This window comes from Leptodactylus fuscus, chromosome 1 (assembly GCF_031893055.1).
Source record: "Leptodactylus fuscus isolate aLepFus1 chromosome 1, aLepFus1.hap2, whole genome shotgun sequence".
NCBI classification, from domain to species: Eukaryota; Metazoa; Chordata; class Amphibia; order Anura; family Leptodactylidae; genus Leptodactylus; species Leptodactylus fuscus.
This window is the reverse complement of record NC_134265.1, coordinates 335,499,338-335,506,561: the sequence shown is the minus strand read 5'-3', so window position 1 is coordinate 335,506,561 and position 7,224 is coordinate 335,499,338. Positions and strand designations below refer to the sequence as shown.

The 7,224-nt window shown below is 43.6% G+C and overlaps 1 protein-coding gene across 1 annotated transcript in view; it reads left to right on the top strand.

The window, feature by feature from the left end:
- The first annotated feature begins 5,952 nt into the window (after positions 1 to 5,952).
- The window catches only part of ST3GAL5 (ST3 beta-galactoside alpha-2,3-sialyltransferase 5), a 57,661-nt gene continuing 56,389 nt past the window's right edge, over positions 5,953 to 7,224 (top strand). The window contains exon 1 of the mRNA XM_075261188.1: positions 5,953 to 6,023. The gene's annotated coding sequence lies outside the window, so the exon portion shown is untranslated. The remainder of the gene's footprint in view (positions 6,024 to 7,224) is intronic.

The following is a 7,224-nucleotide window of genomic DNA, read 5'->3' as shown; positions in this document are numbered from 1 at the left end:
CTTTCACTCCGTGCAGTCCCATTGAAGTGAATGGGGAGTGCCGGCGTATACGGCAAGCTCTGCTCATGCCGGAGCGTACACGCCGGCACTCCCCATTCACTTCAATGGGACTGCACGGAGTGAAAGAAGCAGCCCATTCATTTCTATGGGGAGCGCTCGTATCCCCGCTCCCATAGAAATGAATGGAGCTGCTTTAGACGCCGCTTATTCTGAACGTGTTTTACGTTCAGAATAAGCTAGCGTTTACTCAGTGTGAATGCACCCTTACACTGCTTTTATCTCAACTTCTGAGAAAGCCGGGGCTGTTATTTCTGTGTGTAAACACACACTAACTCTCAGTGTGTATACACATTTGCTTGTTATCTGATCTGCTCCAGTGCAGACAAAGTGACATCTTTAATCCAAATTGGCAGTTTGCTAATTTTCAACATGCCTGGAAAAAGAGAATCTAATTTGTCGCAAACAACAACAACTATGAAGGAAGCCAAAAGTCTCATAGTTCTCCTCAAGCGCAGCTGAGAAGGATCATCAACGCCAACAACATATGCATTACATTGCGTCGCGAGCTGCTGAGATGCCGGAACAATCACGGGCACAGCGCGAGGAACGCATTCAGCAGCAGACCAGCTTGACAGCTGCAGAAACGCTGGAGAAGGTGAATCATCAACACCAACAACATGCTCATTATTTGGCATCCCAGCGAGCTGCTGAGATGCTGGAACAATCACAGGCACGGTGTGAGGAACAAGGTCAGCAGCAGAGCAGCTTGCGAGCTGCCAAAATGCCAGAGCAGGCAAACCATTCACAGCAGCAATTTGCTGAATATAGGCGGATCATCAACGGCAACAACACGCAGATGAAGTCGCAGGCAGAAGCTAGTATTGTATAATTGTTCAAGCCGTACTTGGAGGTGTGTAGCTTCACATACATACAAAACTGACAAAAGTTTTAGGCAGGAGTGGGAAAAAAATCTGTAAAGTAATATAGAAGTGTTTTGGACCACTTTCATGTCAATCTAGTCTTAGCCCGTGCTATAAATGGAGTTGGGCTAAGCATTAACATGAAAGGGTTAAATGCCCTTACCTTCATAAGGAATTTCATTTCTTGTCCGTTTGGGAATGTGCTTAGGATCAGAAGGACGCATCTTCTTCTGTCAGCCAAGAACTTCAGACCTTGTTTTCCAGGGGCATGAGATTTTTTTGGTCATCATTTTGGATGTATACATTGTAGTGCTCAATTTACATAATTTTTTTTTAATAATGGAGGAAGGAATGAAATCAATAACATTAATTTTTTTCCACATTGTCCACCATTAAAATTCATAAAGGGAATAATTTTATATAGGGTTATAGGTATAGGTTGGGTGTGGGGTTTATAACATGCCATTTTTGAGACCTTCATAAGATAAAACTTATTTATTTAACACATTATGGAAAATTTACAAAAATTGTATAAAGGTAAGACAGTGTAAACCCTTTTATTATTACCGTATATACTCGAGTATAAGTCGAATTTTTCAGCACAGTTTTTGTGTTGAAAAAGCCCCCCTCGGCTTATACTCGAGTCAAGCAAAAAAAAAAAAAAAAAAAACTTATTTATTTATTAATTTTTTTTGGGGGGGGGAGGGGTGTCTAAGACCAGCCACAATAGTAATGTATAGAATCTCCCATAAAATAGTGATAAAAAAGAAGCTTTAAAATAATATAATAAAAATAAAATAAAATAAATAAAAGTTGTCAATCCCTCCTTTCCCTAGAATACATATAAAAGTAGAAAATTACTGTGAAACACAAACACATTAGATATCCCTGTGTCTGACAGTGCCCGGTCTACTGAATATAGGGGATCTGCAGTGCTCCTGTTCTGTCAGGAAGGGGTTAATAGGAGCACTGCAGATACCCTATAGTCAGCCAGACTGAATTACAAGTGGGGGAAGAAAACCAGTCCTCAAGCTCAGGGAAGGGGCAGACAGACAACCAAAACACCCCCTCCCCTTCCCCAGTAACTACTGCTCCCAAAAACTCTGACCATTTTAATTTTTGAAATTTTCCAGTAGCTGCTGCATTTCCCCCCCCCTCGGCTTATACTCGAGTCAATAAGTTTTCCCAGTTTTTTGTGGTAAAATTAGGGGCCTCGGCTTATACTCGGGTCGGCTTATACTCGAGTATATACGGTAGTCCATCCCCTTGTCAGGCATAGCAGAGAAAGTGTCAGAAATTTGTTTAGCATGCGTTAATGTTGGCCTAACGTGCAGATTCCAGCAAACCATATGAGGGTCCATTCACACGGAGGAAAATGGCACTTTATTTGGTGCTGAATTTTCAATGATATCAATGAGTTCCGCTAGCTTTTTTTTCCACTAGCGGAATTTTCTACTAGTGGGAAAAAAAGCTAGCAGAACCCATTGATATCAATGGGAGGCTTTTTTTCAGTACTGAAAATTCAGCGCCAAATAAAGCGCCATTTTCCTCCGTGTGAATGGACCCTCACAAGAGACAAGATCTACCCTCAGTACTGGCCATGTCATAGGTCACCAATGAGACCCAGAGGCTGCTACTAGCCGGTTACTACTTGTCCCAGTCTCTGGGCAGGAAACATCATGTTAGAACGGAATTCTCCTAAACCTACAGGGAATTTGCACCTTTTGGAGGAGTTCTGAGGTCGAGTTTCTGTACATTTACTTATGATTCCTATTGCATTACATTAATAAAAGTTGGTGGAAAAGAATTGATGACAATGGATCCATTATATAAGGTGTAAAAATGATAGCTCCGGTAGTATAATATAACAATAACGTATGTTATTAGTTGTCATGGTAATGCAATCCCCAGAGGTAATATATCTGCGCTTTGCTAAGGTAAATAACCTCTTGGTTATCAGATACGTATGGGGTCACATACAACACGCAAAGTAGACTTTACACGCAGCAGGTTTGTTGCAGAAAGTTCATTGTCCTATTCTTTAGAATGGGGTTTGACACCAAGACAACTCCATTTAGATAAAAGGAGCAATCGCAGAGATTTCTGCAACAATTCTGCCAGTGGCGTAACTACCGTATTTTTCGGACTATAAGACGCACTTTTTTTCCCCCAAATTTGGGGGGAAAAGAAGGGTGCGTCTTATAGTCCGAATGTGGCGCCTGGCATCCGCCGTAATAGAGAGGCGGATGCCGGCAAGAGATAGATGCAGGTGCCGGGGCCTGAGACATCGCTGCGCTCCCCTGTCCTGCATGAAGCCAGCAGCGGCAGGGGTGATGCTATTCCGCTCCTCCGTCCCCCCGCCGCTGGCTTCATGCAGGGCAGAGGAGCGTAGCGATGTCTCAGGCCCCGGCACCTGTGCCAGCGTCTATCCCTCGCCGGCATCCGCCTCTCTAGTACAGCGGATGCCGGGTCAGTATCGGTGGCCCCTTCTCCCCCGGGGCCGGTCCCCACCGGCCCCGTACCTGTAAAGTTGCAGGCCGGCTCCTGCGCGGCGATATCGCAGGAGCCGACCTGTTCGGGTGACAGCCGGGAGCCTAATGAGGCTCCCAGGCCTGTCACGGCTATATATTAGTATTGCGGCTGGGTCTATGACCAGCCGTAATACTAATATACAGAATGTCCCATAGACGGCAATACAGTTGTATTGCCGTCTATGGGACTTGCAATCAAATGACCGCAGGTTCAAGCCCCCGGGGGGGAATAAAATAGTAAAAAAAAAAAAAAAAAAGCTTTAAAAATATATAATAAAAATATGAAATAAATAAAAGTTCTAAATCACCTCCTGTCCCTAGAATATATATATAAAAGTAGGAAATCATATATCATAAACCACCGGGTTTTTTTTCAATACAAGGTGATCTAAGCGATAGATATTCCCCAAAATGGTATAACTAAAAAGTACTTCTGGCCCCGCAAAAAAAAAACCACTCTATACGTCCCCGTACTGCTGCAGGGTCACCTGTCAATGTGGCCTTGCAGCTGTTGCAAAACTACAACTCCCATATATTATATATTTTACCATTTTTTGCTTCAAAATTTTTTTCCCCTATTTTCCTCCTCTAAAACCTAGGTGCGTCTTATAGTCCGAAAAATACGGTACCATAGAGGCAACGGAGGTGGCTGCCACAGGGCCCGGGCCATTAGGGGGCCCGGTGACAGCTGTTACCGCTGCATTTTTTTTTTTTTTTTTTAAATAGACCATTACGGGCCCTATTCACTTGCCGATCCTGGCTGGGCTGGGATCGGCAAGTGACACCGCGGGCCCCACAAACACTATCATTATACTCGGGGGTCTTTGCAGACAGAATTCAGCGCACTGTAAGCTTTCCAGCAGTATATAAAACTGCCTCGGCCCAAACCCATGAAAGGTCCTCTTTAAGTGCTGAAAAAAGCCTCCCATTGATTTCAATGGGTTCTGCTAGCTTTTTTTTCCGCTAGCGGATTTTTTTTTTCAGCGCTGAAAATTCAGCGCCATTTTCCTCCGTGTGAATGGACCCTTTTTTAGAGCTAAACCCAGGAGTGGCTACAGAAGGAATGGCAAATTTAATGGAAACTCTAAGGGCTCGTTCACACGGGGGCAATGAGGCAGATTTTGACAGCGGATTTCGCCTCAAAATCTGCCTCCATACAATGGTGGTCTATGGAGACTGCTAGTTTTCGTTTTTCTGCTAGCAGTTTTTTGCTGCTAGCAGAAAAAAAGAAGCGACATGACCTTTCTTCAGGCGGATTCCGCCTGAGGAAAGCAATAGAAGTGAACGGGAGGTGAAAAACGCAACCGAAAATGCGTCGCATTTTTTTTACGGTCCATTCACTTTAGGGGAGGGAAAACCTCCTGGCATTTTCTGAAGCAGTTTTTACCAAAACAGCAGTTTTTTTTTTTTTTTTACCAAAAACTGCTCCAGAAAATGCTCCAAAATCGCCCAAATTAGGAAGCGTTTTTTGTCTGGACCAAAATAAGCCAAGAGGTTTTTATGTGTAATAGCAATTCCACAAAAGGATAAAATTAAAAAGTACAGCCAGTCCTGCAAAAAAAAAAAAAGATGCCCTATATATTCCCGTACATGTTAGTATAAAAAAGTTACAGGTGTCAGAATATGGCGACTTTAAGAAAAAAAAAAATTATGGCACAGTTTTGGAGTTAAAATGTAAATAAAACCATATAAATTTGGTAGAATACAGAATACAGGGGACATGTCATTTTGGCGGCACAGTAAACGTCATAAAAATGAAGCCCGAAAGAAAATTACACATATGCACTTTTTTTTTCAAGTCCACCCCATTCTGAATTTGTTTCCAGCTTCCCAGTACATTGTACAGAATAAATAATGGCGGCGTCATGAAGAACAATTTGTCCCGCAAACATTAAGATCTCATATGGTTCTGAGAACGGAGACATGAAAAAGTTATGGGGTTTAGAAGGAGGCGAGTCAAAAACGAAAATCGAAATATGCCCGCGGCAGGAAGGGGTTAATGATCCGTGTGACCGATCTGAGAAAGGAAAATGTTTGTTTTTTTGTACCGTGTTAGCCAGCGGGTATGAAATATAAAAAACAAAAAACTTGCAAGTCTTCAGTAGGTGATACCTTTTTTTAATGGCTAACTCATAATGATAATTTCTCGGATTCCTCAGTCTCAATGAACTCGTCTTACCCTCAGGTGTACACTTGAAAATCTACTTTTGCACAGCAGTGTGAATGAGCTCTTAGATGAGACACTACCCTTAGTATTCCCTCAGTGCGACCCCTCACACCCCAGTGGAGGGCCCTTCCTGCTCCCATTGTTTGGGCTCTTCCTCCTCCAGAACTTTGTTTCTATCCCTGAGTTCCAGCCTTGTGACTACCCGGCCCCCCACCCGCCTTACATCTCCCCTCCCCCTGTATAGCTCATCCTGCTCTATGACCAGGAGCCGCATGTTTCCTGGGATGGGACTTGTGGAGCTCAGTCTGTTCTCTTCCTCTAAGACTTCCACTCATACCAGTCTACTGCCACCTCATTGTCCTCATAGCTGGAGGTGAAGCCTTGGAAGACCCTCTCCTCAGCCATGTAAGTCTCCTGGTGGTCTTTGGTTTTGCCTGGGTTGGGGGCTAGGGTGGTCTCTGCATTCCTGTGCCATGGTTGGAAGGTTCTGTCTAGGACATGTGGTTGGTGTATGGATGTTTATCTACAAAGTAGAGATGTAGCGGGGCTGAGTTTGTTGGATGCAGCAGAGTGGAATATGTCTGGTGCTGTAGCGGGCTTGAGTTTGTCGACTTCAGCTGGGTTGAGCTCACACAATTGCAGAGAGAATGGATAAAGCAGTGCCGTTTAATCTTCAGAGGGGTCCGTGAAAATGGGCAAAGATGGGACCTAGCTTATAATGTCATAAATACGTCATGTAAATAGCCCCTTTACGTTAGCGGCTGCTTATCAATGGCGCTCTTTATTGCTTGCACCTTTTACCGTACATGATCCTAATGTATTAACTGTTGTACTTGCGTCATAAACCCTGCATAGAATTCGCCACATAGTCATGATTCCAGCGCCGTGTGACCTGACCGCTTTACGTTACGCGGTCCAGGTACTGGAGAGAATTCGCACCTTTTTCCATGTTATCAGTACATGAGCCTAATGTATGAACAGTCGCACTTGCGTCATAAACCTTGCACAAAATTCGCAACATAGACAGTATTGGAATGATGATTCTGACATGACGGCTTTATTTTACGCCGTCCAGGTATTGGAAAGGATTTTAGAACTGGGAAATTTTATTTAAAAAAGTTACTGAAAATAGACCATGTCCCCGATTCCCGACAAAACCGCGATATGGTGAGAGGTGCGATATCGCTAAAACAACAGGTGCAAATGAATAATTTTGTACATGTACCAAAAAAACAAAAAAAGGTGCAAATGCCTGGCAGGTTTGTTCCATTTGTGTGCTTGAAGTCTGATGCAGCAGAGCTGAGTTTGTCAGGTGCAGCGCGGCTTTTATTCCTGGCGACATGTGGCTTTACATAGGACTGCAACTAAGTCATAGCGTCTGCTTGATTCTGGTTGTATCTGTTGTGCAACAAATCTGGCAACGAGTCACAATTTCCATTCTGTCTAGAAACCGCAATGTAACTGTGAACATAAGAAGTGCTGTGTTATGTCAGCGCGTAGTGCAATACTGCAAAGACATCTCTGCTATGTCTGACCCCTTGTACACTCTGCTCTCTCTCTGCCTGTGTTTCATGTATTCCCTGTATATTTGATATACACAATATAG